Raw genomic sequence first — 15,783 nt, forward strand, 5'->3', positions numbered from 1 at the left:
CATTGATTTATAACAGTTAAATATTAGGTATTTATCCTTCACTTATACTCAACATTTATAACAAACTCGTCAATTTCGCCTGTCCCAGGATTTAGTCAACTGTCGTGGGGATGCGTCCCTGGTAGACACTAACAGGGGTGGATCTTCACTACTTTTGTTCCACAATGTTTATCCCTGGCGACTAATCGCTTATCGGGTTGATGTCGGCAGGTTGCGCCCCGATCTCCGTCTGGGTTTCTAGAATATTCGCTAAATTATTTTATTTTTGAATACTTCTTTTGAGGGGGCATTTTAGCAGACATTGAAACAGAGTCCTAATTAAAAAACGACAGAAATATTTACGCAAGATCTGTACACGCAAATAGAGTTTTCCTTTGGAAGCACATCGGGAAGGAAGAAAAATTGCTCATTTGTGCGCCAATACCCAAATTTGGTGCGCTTCTCGTTTACGAGAAAATGAAAATTTTCTGTTGGGAGTCTATCATTCACATGACACTAATGCCATGGTTTTGCGCTGATTTTGTGCGCCACTACTCAAGTTTTATGCGCCTTCCGTTTCAGAGAAAATCAAAATGTTTAGTCATCGACATGACACAAACACCATAGTTTTGTGTTTGTTTTGTGTGCCTTTCGTTTTGGAGACGCAGCATCCCTCATAATCGGAACCTATGTCAAGGTTTTATGTCATCAAATCATAAATAAACTATCTGATAGTTGTGTCAGTTGTGTGTATGCTTCAATCAACACCATTTCTTACATTATTTGCTATTAATAATATTATATACAGGGTTCTGCAACAGATCACGATCACGATAAGAGGTCGATGAGGAGAGCTATGGTTGGTAGAAATTAATTCCTTTCGTTGAGACCTTTCATTAGAGTACCATGAAGGATAAAACTAGTGCAACAACCCCTCCCCCAGGCTCCGTCGCTCACTGCTCTCGAAAAAGAGTCGCACGGGAAAGTTATAGTGTGTGCGAACTAATTTATGTCGATGAGACCTTTCATTAGAATACCATGAAGGGTAGAACATGTGATTAGATTATGATTATTTTTACTTGAAAGGCTGAGACCAGCTTTCTTACACAGCTACCACGCTCAATCCGATGGTCAATAATTTAAAAAAAATTCATTTTATTTTTTCCGTTTTAATTTACATTGTTGATTTTTCTAAGTTGACGTAATCAATTTGGTTCTACGGTATACTTTGAAATATAACATATTTGATCGTATACAGTGTACAGTGTATGTAGGTAGCAAATATGCTAGATGATGTGCCCTTAAATGTTGTAAGAAATTTATATTATCAACAAGACGGTGCACTTGCCCACAATGCGCAAAAAGTAACGCAATATTTAAATGATATTTCCTGAATCCGTGGATTGGTACTAACGGCCCTATTTCAAGGTCCGCCAGGTCGCCATTAGATTTTTATGGGGCTATTTAAAGAATATGTGTCCAGATTTACAGCATTTAAAAATCAGCACAGATGACCGAACGTTAAGATCAGTAAGAAGTAATTTGTTCCTCGCAAGAATACGGTTATGCATTAACAGAAATGGAGGACACTTTGAGCAGTATTTGTATTTGTTGTGTTTTTGTTTCAGACATTCATTTGTATAGTCCACATGGCGCACTTATTTTAGCATTCTTAAAATAAGGCTGGCGAAAGTTTAAGGGCTGCGATGCGACGCGTTGCGGTGCGTCGTTCGAATGGTAATTTGGATGACGATGGGTAATGACACTTCCTTTGGAGACTGAACTAATAAGGCTAAGGGTGAGTTTTTATTTTTCTTCAATTGAGATGCATGCACCAAACACCAAAAATTACTTTTACTCTTTAATGACATGTGACCCCCCAACCCCCGTCCATTTAAATAAACTTGAGTCACTTTCAACATTTAGAAATTTTGGTGCAGTCGATTTTTGGTAAAAAAGGAAGGTAATACACTGCCTTTTTTTTGGCCCGAAAAAAAAATTGTCAGATCGACCGGAAAAAAACATTTTCTAATAGAATGTGGCCTGTAGAATCTATAATTTCAAACAGTTCCAAGATCGGGCTACTAGATCAAAAGTTACAGCCCTTTAAATTTTTTGTCGAAATTAGTTTTTTGCCCATAACTTTTGATTGAGACGTCTAATCGAAAAAGTACGAATCGTTTTGGATTCTACGCACCAAAATTAATTAGAAAAATGTTTTTCCCGAGAAATTTTGGTGCAGTCGATTTTTGGTAAAAAAGGAAGGTTGTACACTGCCTTTTTTTTGGCTCGAAAAAAAAATTGACTCAGATCGAACGGAAAAAAATATTTTCTTATAGAATGTGGCCTGTAGAATCCATAATTTCAAACAGTTCCAAGATCGGCCTACTAGATCAAAAGTTACAGCCCTTTGAATTTTTTGTCGAAATTGGTTTCTAGTCTATAACTTTTTTTTGAGAAGTCTAATCGAAAAAGTACGAATCGTTTTGGATTCTACGCCCCAAAATTAATAAGAAAAAGTGTTTTCCCGAGAAATTTGGGTGTAGTCAATTTTTGGTAAAAAAGGAAGGTTGTACACTGCCTTTTTTTTGGCTCGAAAAAAAAATTGACTCAGATCGAACGGAAAAAAATATTTTCTTATAGAATGTGGCCTGTAGAATCCATAATTTCAAACAGTTCCAAGATCGGCCTACTAGATCAAAAGTTACAGCCCTTTGAATTTTTTGTCGAAATTGGTTTTTTGCCCATAACTTTTGATTGAGACGTCTAATCGAAAAAGTACGAATCGTTTTGAATTCTACGCACCCAAATTAATAAGAAAAAGTTTTTTCCCGAGAAATTTTGGTGTAGTCGATTTTTGGTAAATAAGGAAGGTTGTACACTGCCTTTTTTTGCCCGAAAAACAAATTGTCTCAGATCCAACGGAAAGAAATACTTTCTTATACAATCCCTCTCCTCCCCGTACTTTGATAAACAAAGAAGGGCAGTAGTAGTACAATGAGAGATAAAAGATTGGATGAATATGAGTAATGGCGCTTCCTTTGGAGACTGAACTAATAAGGCTAAGGGTGAGTTTTTATTTTTGTTCAATTGAGATGCATGCACTAAACATCAAAAATTACTTTTACTCTTGAACGACATTTGACCCCCTCCTCCATTTAAATAAATTTGATTTTTTATTAGTAACTTGAGTCACTTTTAATATTTAGACTGTGACTTTTCACGAGGAGACGTAAAAACCTCAAAAAGGTAATTACTGATCACGTGATTAAATAATTATATAACATTCTGACGTCTTTACGCACTATCTGACAATTGGGTGCTGACAAAAGGATGTCTACAGAGTAAAGTGAATCGAAAAAACCACCCCAATTGGTAGCCCACTTTGTCCAATTGACATCGTTCAATAAGGCACCGAATTTTTCCGCGCTCATTTGGGCTCCTGTGCCTAATTGTTGATGTCGTGCCTAATCTAAATACATGATGAGAAATGTTTACTTTTTACTTGTTTTACATCTGGTCGGGTTGCAAGAATCGGAAGTGGTGTTCATTTGCATGAAATTAGCGGGATTTTACGCAAATGAGGTAATTTAAACATGACTAATCGTCATAAAATGGAAATAAAAAATATTAAATCTGTTTAGGACTGTAATATACCTATCTTAATTTCGTGTTCTAAAAACACACCAAGCAGGACCATACGGATTGGTTTTACACCCCTGGTATACTTTGGCAAAAGCAAATTTCGCCACCCCTCTCATCCTCCCCTGATGCTCATCAGAGCTATTCAGGATTGTTTATTGGCCGTGTACACTGTACAGTACTGCGGTCCCAAAATCTTTTAGAGTGAATGGTCGATTACATATTTTAGGACGGAACAACTGTTTCAAGACTCTAATGTTAGGTATATACGGCCAATCCTGTATATAAAATCTATCTTTTACGTTTTACAAGGCACGTGTCTGAGAACTAGTCGACTTTGGGCGGCCAAAGGTTTCTTAGAACTCTTAATCGCAGTCTCTCTTTCTCGTGTCGCCAAGCTATGAAAAGTACCCAAAAACTGAGTGCTATTTTGTGGACGGTTATTAGAGAAATCTGGAAAAATGCGAATTGCGGGTGAACAGGACGTCGAAAGTGGATTAAAGTTATTTAACAGCTCAGTTTTTGTAACGGAAAAGCTCTTTTTCTAATTCGTATATTTCATATAAAGTAGGAAAATTTACATATGTACCTACCGCCGAGCAGAGCTTACGCAAAGACGGACGACGTGTAAAAAACCGACTTAACTTCGATCGCGAATAAGCCTTTGAATATTTACAATTTCTACCTTAATCGCAAAGTTCTGAGAGAGATTCGATTGATTTTAGTTGAAAGAAAGTGTCGGATTCACCACTAAATTTGGCGGGCACAGAAATTTACGTTAAGGTGGCGTTTACATTGAAAAATTGGAAATTTGTTTCCACTTTTGGGTCAAAATTTTTGGTTGCAATAACATTCATTCAAATACGAGTATATAAGCTTACGACATTTGCATAAAACAAAAATTATGTAGTTACCTTAGAGTTACCTTAGTTAAGAGTTCAACTACCTATATCATCCCAAAGCGATCTAGTTTTCGATTTTTCTTGGAGGGAGCCTTTTACCTTGTATAAGTCATTTGTGCCATTTTGTTTTGTATTGCCTATGCGGAATTCGGGTTTTTAAACGTTCGCGGCCAGGGACGCTACGCTCTCTTCGGTTGGCCGTTTTGACTAATGAGGGTGCAGCACGTTTTAGTTTGCTGCCGGATGTGCATGCGGCGCGTGCATTAAAAAAATTTAATAATGTTTAATGTTGCGAATTCCCAAAGGTTCTCAGAAAAGATCATAGTCTTTAATAGCATTTAGGAGAATTGTTCATTAGGAAGGTTCAAAACCTTTGCGAGCCATTCAGATGCGGAAAATCTCTAACTCACTAAAAATTCTACCTCTAAAACTCGTTCACAGGCAATTTCAATTAATTTGTCCCTGGAAGATTGGCCCCCCTAAGAGATAATCTCCCTCACTGGGAATTTGCTTCAAAAAACGTTTACGTTCAAAAAATTTCGAAATGCTTTTAAGAAAATTCGCTTTTGGTTCTACAGTACCCTTCTAATCACCCCCTCTACGCAACATTCTTCTCCGATGGAATATTCGTCCGCTACACAGTGATGTCGAATATTCCCAGGGCACTTTTTCGCCCATAGGCGTAGTTTCTTGAGCGCGGAAACTATTCTAGTTGAAAACTATTTTCCGTTGTCGTGTCTTTCACCGGCGAATCTACAGCGGATGCGGATGAAGTAAATTTTCCCTGGAACCAGTTCCTATAGCGAGAAAGTACTCCGATTTAAGACAATTTTCCGGAAGTGAACGCTTTCGGGAGTAAGTTTTCCGAGGGTAGAATGTTACAGGTCGAATATAACGAGGGCGGTGTGTTGGATCTACCAGAGAATATTCCATGGGGAGCCTTCAGAAGCGCAATCAAATTCCGTTATAAGGAATCCTAGTAGATATTTTAAATTTTAATTCCCCCCCCCCCCCCCTCACTTAGAAATTTGATTGTCATCGTACTGTATAAAGTAATGCGCTCTCATGCGCACACGGGTAACTTTTGCACCATTACCGTTTTTTTAGAAATCCGAAAATGCAGGTTAAGTTTACACCCCCCCCCCCCAATGTATTTTGTCGCAGGTACCTAGGCCGCCTGATACATTTGGTTATGCGCTCAATTGCGCAACTTTGAATTAAAGCTAGCGTCATCACGGTTGTCATGATAAATTTTCAAAAAGTGGGGGGGGGGGGCAACTTACCGTTTTTAAAAGTTACTTTTTTCTATCATCTTTCCATACGGAATTACCTAGGTATAATGCACTAAAATGAGTCGCAAAAAGATATCTTTGCGCCATTCTTATTTTTGCACCACGATTAATCCATACAATTTTTTTTAAGTGGGGGAGGGGACAAACTTCATGTTTTCAAAAGTTACGTTTTTTACCATAGTTTTTGCACTACAGCGTACCTTTAATGAAACGCCCAAAGCGCCGACAACATAAATCTGTGCGCTATTATGGTTGGGAACCTTTCTTCTACCTATATCTACACTGATATTTATTAAGAAGATCACAAAATCCCTTCTAAAGGGCGCCTAATTTTATGCGAGCAAGATAACTTCTTAAAACAAATGAAGATCTGGCTGTCATATTAATTAATTTGAATATTATTGCTTTGGTGTCGTATTTTTATTTTCTATCTATGCCATCTGGTACATCTGGTTATATTAAAGATGGCGCTGTCACGGATAAGCCATGACAAATTTTCAAAAAGTGGGGGAGGGGCTAACTTTACGTTTTCAAAAGTCACGTTTTTAACATGTTTTTTTAACTACTTTCATCATTCTCTCAAATGCGCCGTCAATAGACATGTTTGCGCCATTATTGATTATAGTCTTTTAGGATTCCTTTACAATATATATACACTGTATCCAAGATAAGTATGGGGGGATCTCCGAAACCATAGAAGAGACATTTTTCATTTTCCAGGAAATTTGTTGATGATGATTTCTCTAAATTGAAAATCTCTCAACGGTCTTGTAGAGCTCAAAAAGTGGCCATGCAAAAGTGTTTCTTATTTTTTTTTGTATCTGTTCAAATAACTCAAAAATAAAGGCAAAATAAAAAAAAAAATTAAAACGAAATCGGCGCGAATTTCTGGCATATCTTCGAGAGTAATCCCCAGTTTTTAAAAATGTTTTATGGTTTAACCGTTCAATTCAAGTGGCGCAATTGAGCGCATAACCAAACGATCTAGGTACCAGCGACAAAATATGTAGTGAGGGGGGGGGGAGGAGGTACGTACACATGGCCTATCCCAAATGTATTTTCGAAATTATAAAAAACGATAATGGTGCAAGAGTAACTATCGGCGGCGTGTGTGAGCGCATTCATTTGTAATCATACGACTATCAAATCTCTAAGTGAGGGGGGGGGGCAAGTTAACAGGCCCTCGGAATTTCCACCACAAACTAACTTTTTATTATTATGCTCAGCTCAGAAAAGAACCCAAAGGGATGTGGAAAGGTGGAAGAATATGCGTGGAAAGCTTTGGCGTGGCGGCTTTTCGAATAACTTTGGAAAGCACAATTTGGGGGTTCCTTCCTAAATATCTCTATAACATAAGCCCAACAGAGCTCCAGGAAAGATAAGAATGTTATGGAAGAAGTCCAAAGGTTCTGTAGTCTTTCAAGAGATAGCTATTCAATCTGTCCACATTTTTCTTTAATCTTACACGTCCTTTCCAAAGCGTTCCACATCTTCAACCCTTGCCAAAACCTTCTGAGTTTTTCCTGAGCGTCGTAGGTCGTAGCTAACATCAGACGACGCACTCTGTCTCTGAAGAAGGGTCTAATGCATCTCTAAAGAGCACTTTGGCGAGTACTAAAGATCGCTTTTTCGAGTTATTTTGGGCTACACTTTTGTAGTTCATCGCCATTTACCGTACATCCATCTCGTTCGGCGATAACGTTAAATAATGCAATTCCGATCCCCCGCAAGTTTGAGGTAACAAAAATCAAACCTAATCGAGTTCAGTACATATTAAGTGATTCTTGATAGAGGGACAGAGCCAGAGCAGAGCTTGATATCTTATATGGCATCATCAGTTAAGTGGTTTTGTGTGTATAAATAAAAGGGATCCCATCCACCATACTTTTCGAATTTTTTTCCACTCCGCTCACTTGAATTCTTAAAATAATTAAATCGATTAACTGCGAGTTATGAAAAAAAGCAATTTTTCGAGGGGGGAAAATTGCTCTTTATTTTCGAGATAGTATCAATAATCTGCGAGAGAATTATGATAATTGTATGGAAAAATGCGGTTTTGGTAGGGAGATAGGAGAGAGAGAGAGCGAGTGAGAGTTGTCGCGCTTCGTCTCGGGGGGCGGAGCGTTAATCAGTCCGGGCCACAGTCTTCCCCGAGAGTTAAACAAACACGATCTAAAGCTCGGCGACTTTAGCACGGCTCTTATCGCGCGCCTGATGATAGTTTTTGTTGTTTGTGCTGTGAGTGATTTGTGCAATTTGTGGTGACCGAATTGAAAGAGGAGGAGAGTGGTTTTTTTGAAAGGGGTGCGTATTTTCCGCTTAAATTTTTTATTTCATCGACGGCGGCAAAAAAAGGCGGTTTGGTGATTTTGATAATCAATCCTTTGGCATCCGACACGTGTTTAGATCACAATCTTCTCCGATGAATACTCGAAAAACCCGCGCCGGTAACAATCTAAAGGATTGACTTCTTAATTTGTCTTCTTTGACAAATTTCGAATTCTTAAGCGAAGTGCAAGTTCTAATGCGGCATTTCAGTTATGCCCGTTGCTATTTATTTGCGGTGTAGCTGTTTTGCGTTATTTATTGCATTACCGCATTCGGAGCGCATACTAAAGTTTCAAAGTCCAGGAAGTTGCTCACCGATATGAAGCACAAATGCCGCCACCAGTGCTTCATTGTGCTTCACATCAGACACCGGCCACACTTACGGTTCAGGAGATACAAAGCCTCAAAGTTAGAGGCCGTACCTTAGCCACAGCTGTTACATTAATGAAGCACAAATATCGTGATCTGGCAGAATCCTTAGTGCTTCGCTGGTATATTCATTTCTGCTTCACAGTGGAACCCAGCCACACTTACGGTTTAGGAGATATAAAGCCTCAAAGTTAGAGGCGGGAAGTTAGCCACAGCTTTTCCAGTAATGAAGCACAAATGTCGTGATCTGGCAGTGCTTCGCTAGTGTGCTTCTCACAGAAACCTAGCCACACCTACCTACTGGGAGATATAGGTATACCCTCAAAGTCAATAATATCCTATAGAGTTATTACCGTATTTAATGTTTTTTTTACCGAAAAGCCATTGCTGCTGCATACATACAGGGTGAGATTTTTTTTCATGTCCATAGTAGGTATCTCGTAAACCGTAAGAGATACAAAAGTCGGTTAAATGGGCAAAGTTATGTAGAATTTTATGCTGATTATTATTATTATTATATATTGTTATTAATGCACAATGCTTTATATGTTCTATATATATTTAAGTTGACCTGTAAATTGATGCGTTCTGTTGGTCAATAAACTATTATAATATATTATTATTATTATTAATTTCTTGTAGCTCTAGAAATAGCAAAGTTATGACCAAAAAACCGAAAAATGTCATTTTCGAAAATGTTCTGACGTTCATTATTTATGTTCAAAGGTATCAAAAAATAATGTTAACCAACCCTGTGATTTTTTCTCAGCTTTCTGTGCTAAAAAGAAATTTTTATGACTTGTGGATTTCGAGTAAATCACATCAAGTTTCTTATTTCTTATAGCCGCCATATTGGATTTTGATGTCACTCGATAAAATAAGAAATTCAAAAATATTTGAGGCTAGTTACTGTGTAATTTTCCGGGTCTCCTTCGTATGAAAATTTGGATGTAGGTTATTCTTATTCTCCACTTCAAAATTGGATTTGTGCCGTTGGTTGCTGTTTATTTTTTAGGGGTGGAAACTACCCCTATTAATCATATAATTGTAAATTCAAGCAATTTGGGATTATTTAATTATACAGTAACATTAAATTTAGATTTCTTTGCTATTTTTATCTTTTACCACATAATTTCTACCCTTATAAAAACCAACCCTTGCGAAGAAATTCGAATAGTTGTAGTAATTTTTTTTCTTCATTGATACTATATACACGGTGTCCATTTTTCGAGTGCCACTATGGGGATCTCGCTTACCTGAAGAGATAGAGAGAGAGGTTAAATGGGGGCAAAGTTGTGAATTTTCTTCTGAATCTGAAAAAAATTTAAAATATTTTTAGTAGTTTGGAAAATATTGCAAAAAAGGTAACTTTCTGACCTTCGCTTTTAATTTTTTCATGGTAAACTAATCGTACTAGACATTTCTAATCAACATATGTTCTTTTTAATTTTTTGGGAAGAGTGCTTTGAAAAAACAGAACGTTCTTTTATCGTGAACAAAAGTTTGAGAGGTTGATCCATCTGTCTGGTTGGATCGTTGGCAGGGAACTAGTTGTGTTGAGAAAATTCGATTTTCATCTGAATAGAATTGAACCTTCGTTTTGCAAGAAAATTATAATTCAAATTAGAACAGAATAAATAATATTTTCGTAATAAAACTAGCACAAACGCAAATGATACTACTTGGAATATGTCAACCTTTTGTTCATAACAAAAGAACGTTTTGTTTTTCCAAAGCACTCTTCGAAGAAAATGAAAATTGTAATTTTAGGAAAAATGTGTTACTGAACCACCATGTGTGATATATCGTTGTAAAGAGAAAAAAAGACCTAATCTCAAAATGTCAAAATCCAAAACGGCGCCCATAAGAAAAATGAAAGTTGCCACGTGTTTGTCCGTCATCTTAAAAGTTATTTAAAACGGGACGCCATATTCGAAATCTCCATTAAAAAGTGTCTGAATAATGTGTTAATTAGAAATGTCTAGAACGATTAGTTTACTATGAAAAAATTAAAAACGAAAATCAGAAATATTCTTTTTTTTGCGATATTTTCAAAACTACTGAAGATATTTCAAATTATTATTCAGCACGAAAATTCGCAACTTTGCCATTTCTATCTCTTAAGATAAGCGAGATCCCCATAGTGGCACTCGAAAAATGGACACCGTGTATACAGTAATTTTTTTAATTAAAATTTTACGAATTTGTTTTATTTTAATAAAAAAAACAACCCTTATTGTTTGAAATATACGTCCTAGATCTCTAGATTTTCAATAACAAGTAGAAAAAAATAAAATAAATAAAATGTCTGTGCCTTAATAGCACATTATGTGTATCTTACAATGCTCCAGTAACTACACGCGTTTTGATGTATTAAATATGTGATTGGTTTTTTACTCATAAATCGGTTAATTTTTAAGCTACAAAGTGCTTTAAAAAACCATGGTTTTTTAAAAGCTACCTATAAGATTATTCAAATTAATTTTTTTAAAACCCTTATTTTTGAAAGGGTTGTAGTTGAAAGGGCTCGAATGAGTCACTAATGAGGAGTGTGTGCAAATTTTGAATATCCATATCTTAACCAATTATTGTTTTACAGAAAAAAGCACATATTTTTTTATTCTTGTAAATTTTTCGTATCACTAATACTTTTGAAGTTATTTTGAAAAAATAGGCAATTTTTCAAAATTTCAAAATTTTTTTTACTTCAAAAATAAGCACTTTGCACCGGTCAAACTTACAGATCATATAAACAATACATAAATAAAGTAAACTGTAAAGCGGTAACGCTTAATTACAGTCGGGAGGGGGGGGGGGGGGATTCCTCGTAAAGGGACCTACTTTATTTTGAGCGTAACTCACTTACTTTTGAAGCTAGGAACAAAAAGGAAGGTTTTTTCAAACACTTTAAAATAGGATTCATAAGTTTTCCCCGAAAAGTGCTTCATTTTTTGGTTATTTCAAGTTGAAGTACTCGATTTGGAATTTGATGACTGAGAACCTACTTTTCATGAGCTACAACTTTGCTTCTACTGGGTCTACAGACTTCATATATAGACTATTGTGTTTGTTTCTTTATAAGCAAAAGTAAAAAAGAACACAATTCAAAATTTTTGACGCACCCTGTATACCTATTTTCTCTTTGGTGCTAAAAATGCGCAACAAAAAATTATGATAGACGTGGGCGAGCATTTTTTTTAACCCAACCCCTTATTTTTAAATGACTTTGTTCCATATTTTAGCCGCTCACTGTACACATTATTCCAGATATTCAGAAAATATAATAATTTCCATGGAAATTGTTGTTCTTGCTCATGTTAGTTATAACATTGAGGCAACAGGTCTCCACGCCTACTTTGTTTTTATTTCTATTAAGACCTCGACTCTATATACCAAGACTATTTTATGAAAGTGAATTTTTTTTTATAATGATCATGTCGTGTAAAGCCTTAAACAACTGATCGACAAATTTACAAACCGGGTTTTTTAATGTAGATAAAGTGATTGGAAATCGGAGAAAAGTAAATAAAAATGCTGAATTTTTCCGCGGGCGAAATCCCGGGGGTTGAAAATGGGACGCTAACGTATATAGTGAATTAGTCGCAAATTACTTTTAAGTAACGGGTGCCATAAACTTAGTACAGCGTTTCTCAACCTTTTTTGCCTTGTGGTCACAATTTTTGGCCTAAAAATTTTCGTGGTCCCAACAGAGCTATGTAAAGCTGTAAAAGGAATGGTGCCAAAAAAAGAATATTTTTCTTTTATCAATATTTGACTTTTGTTTTCAATTAATACTACAAGGTCACTAGAAACTTAAAAAAACAAGAAAATCAAAATTTAACAAAAATTAGAGTGGCTTTGTAGATGACGCTTTAGCATCTCTAATGCCCTGAATAAGTGAGGTTACGAATTGCAAGATTTTTGTAATTTTGGTAGAGGTAAAACTCGGACCCAGACTAAGGCGAGTACGGGCCTAAAATTGTCCACGAACGAATCATAGGTATGTAATAATTATTTGACACTGCTTATTCTCGTCTGGGTATATAAAAAAGATTCATACACAGTATGTTTGAATAATTCAGTCGGCGCTAGTGCTAACTTTCTTACTTGTGGAGTTAGAAAGACTAAAAAACAAAGCAACATCGCATTTTGCGACCTTTTTATATGGAACACCCTGTATATTATTATATCATATGACAGCTAATTAAACTTTCAACTTCAAATAACCAAATTATTTCCATTTCAAATCTAGTTATCCATGAAAATGATAAGATGCGTTATCCATTGCTTCTAAATTTGGAATCTTGGAAGGGGTGATTGGGGTTCAGGAAATCTTGGACACTATAATTAAAAAAATTAATATTGCGATGCCAAAGCAGAACTTTTCTGACAAAAAATGTAACTATTCAAAGGATTTAAAATGCGCACAGTGTGATTGTGCAACAAACGAGAAATGATCACGATATGTGCCTCCAAATATTTAAAGAGTGCACAGTGTGCCGCTTAAAAGTGCGCAATACTTCAAGATATTTAAAGTGTACACGTAATTTTGCGATAAATCTTCAACATATTCCGAAACGAAATCTCTTAAGACATAAGTATTCAAATGATTTAAATTGTGCACAGTGTGATTATTCAACAAACCTGTATCAGACGAAAGATAACGCAACCCCGCTGTGAGTCACTCACAGAGCCAGTTGACTTCTCCTGCAGACTCTAAATTAGTCATCTGCGCATAGCCCGCTAATACCAGTACAAAACAAAGTTAAGTAGGCAATAGGTTTAAATATTTAAAATGTGCACAGTGTGATTTTGAAAAACATCACCACTACAGGATCGTAAGTTTACGTTTTCAGTCGAAAAAAGACTTGATATTTAGGCATGTTTCTTTAAAGGCGTTAAGGTGTACCTACTCCGAAAGAGCTTCCTGAAGTTCCCACGGGAACGGGCTACCCAAAGGCGGTACGACGTGCACCGAGACTGCTAGTAAATAAAATTTTAAATAACATTGCACCTTTTTTACGAAATACATTTTAACAGCACTAAATGCTGTTACTTATAGGTTATCTGTAAGAGACAACAAACAACGCCATTTTATTATTTTCATGGATAACTAGATGGAAATTGAAATAATCGTACAGTGTTGGTTATTTGAAGTATGTTGGCTATGGCGCATTAAGAATTTTTGTAGAGAATTTAATTAAGTGTCAATTTTTTTTCCAATGACGACCGTAAGTATACCCACACGGATAACGGTATAATAAATAAAATAAAAAAAAATTGATGTAATAATATACAGAGTGTTCCATATACAAATGTCACATCTTTATTACTATTTAAAAAATGCGATTTTGTTTTGTTTTCTGATTGCAACAGCGTCATTTTATCACTAGATCAAAATGAATTTGACCGAAAAATCTTGGTTATTTGAAGTTTTTTTTTGAGTATGATGTATCAAGCACTTTTGTAGTGAATTTAATAATCTGCCATATGATGTAATAATATACAGAATGTCTCGTAGAAAAAAATCACATTTTTTATTATCTGAAAAATGCGACGTTTTGTTTTTTTTGATTACAGTTTGTGTAATTTAACCATCTTTCTTACTATACAACTAAGAAAGTTAGCAATAGTGCCGATTTATTTTGAAACACACTGTATATAAATACTTTAACCTTAAATACTTGAGTGGAGGATTAGGGACAAGCAAAACTCTTCAACGCTTCTTTAATATTTGACTAAATTCCCGTAAGGGCAATACTTTATTTCGTTATTTAATTTACTTACTTACAGACAGTGGAAGATCAGGTGACTTGTCTTTTTGACACACTGTACATAGGTGGTAAAAATATATAGGTACAGTACCTCAATAACGCGTTTATTTGGCGAGATACAACAACTGTAATGATTTATGTGACATTACGCCCTATTCGATGGTATATTGAAACTTCCGGTGTTACTTCTGATTTAACCGGAAATCAATGCAACCTTTGATTTTCAAATACAGGCAATACCCCTGTGTTTTTTAAGATATTTGAAAAGATCAATCTATTTGCTATACACATAAAATAAGCACATGATTCGTGATTCGATATTTAGAAAACACATTAAAAGTGTCCAATGTTTCGTTTTGAAGATTTACTTTTGCGCGATACAATCGACCCGTATAACACATCGAACACCACACATCCTAACAGCACACGGCATGCTAGATTTCATACATTTTCTAAATATTGAATCACGAGCTTCTCCTTTAGAAAAGTAGATAGGTACTGTATTGAGTAGCCTTTTTGATTGCGAATACAACGATGTACGACACACAAAAAAATTGGCAACTCTGTTGGTTTCAACAGAATGGTGCACTCGTGCACAATATCTTAATCGTTAATAATCGTTAATAACAATGGGAATGTTTTCCTGGAAAATGGAAAATTATGTCTGATAGGTATTCTCACACGATTAGGGAGTTGTGCGCGGGTGCACCATCGTGTTGAAACCAACAGATTTCAACTTTTGTTGTTTTGCGTGCCGTCCATCGTTATATTCATAATAAACAATATGCTATTGAATACGGTATGTACTTTTTTACGGACCATATAAAAAATAAAATTGATGATTTCCTTGAATCGAAACGTTGTATTAAAACACTTTCAACGCCATCTTGTAGAACAGTGGCAATGAGAAAGTGTGTTTTTATTTTTTTTTGTATTTGTACAAATATCATCAGAAAAAAATAAAAACGAAATCGGCAAATTTCGGATTAAATCGGCAAAATTTCGGATTTTTTGGCATGTCTTCGGAAGTTATCGGAATTTTCTGGTTTTCTTTAAAGCATGATAAGAACTCTATAATTGCGCATATTTTCTTTGATTCGACCTTCGTCCGATCTTCTATGTGGTTTTAGAGAACCCCATGATCTTAGACATCCTTATCGTATACAAGTTTATCAATGAGTCTTCCAGTGTTTAGTTCATTATCAATAATTATACCTAAATAACTTTACATTTGATCTGTGTTTTTTATTTTTTGTTGTAGTGAAAGTTCTTTTGTTTACATTGTTTTTTAATTTATTAGTAACCATCCGATTTTGCACTCTCTCTTCTACTAAACATATGCAAGATGTCAATTGATTGTCCTTTCTTTTTAAAGCAACATAAAATGGTAGTTTTGTCAGAATTTTTGAGGATATTTGGTAGATCGGTAATATAAGAACAATACTGGACCTGGTATCGAGCCTTGTGGTACTCCATAGGGAATGGGTTCAGTGTTGG

At 35.7% G+C, this 15,783-nt stretch overlaps 1 protein-coding gene across 3 annotated transcripts in view; it reads left to right on the forward strand.

Moving 5' to 3' along the window:
- The first annotated feature begins 1,638 nt into the window (after positions 1 to 1,638).
- Positions 1,639 to 15,783, forward strand: part of LOC116172341 (GATA-binding factor A-like) — a 70,973-nt gene continuing 56,828 nt past the window's right edge. The window contains exon 1 of one of the 3 annotated variants that reach the window (XM_031489542.1): positions 1,639 to 1,777. The gene's annotated coding sequence lies outside the window, so the exon portion shown is untranslated. Of the gene's footprint in view, positions 1,778 to 3,029; positions 3,048 to 7,949; positions 8,120 to 15,783 lie in introns of those variants that run through there. The other 2 variants (XM_031489543.1, XM_031489541.1) reach the window with 2 other exon arrangements.

This window comes from Photinus pyralis, unplaced genomic scaffold (assembly GCF_008802855.1).
Source record: "Photinus pyralis isolate 1611_PpyrPB1 unplaced genomic scaffold, Ppyr1.3 Ppyr1.4_LG5, whole genome shotgun sequence".
NCBI lineage: Eukaryota > Metazoa > Arthropoda > Insecta > Coleoptera > Lampyridae > Photinus > Photinus pyralis.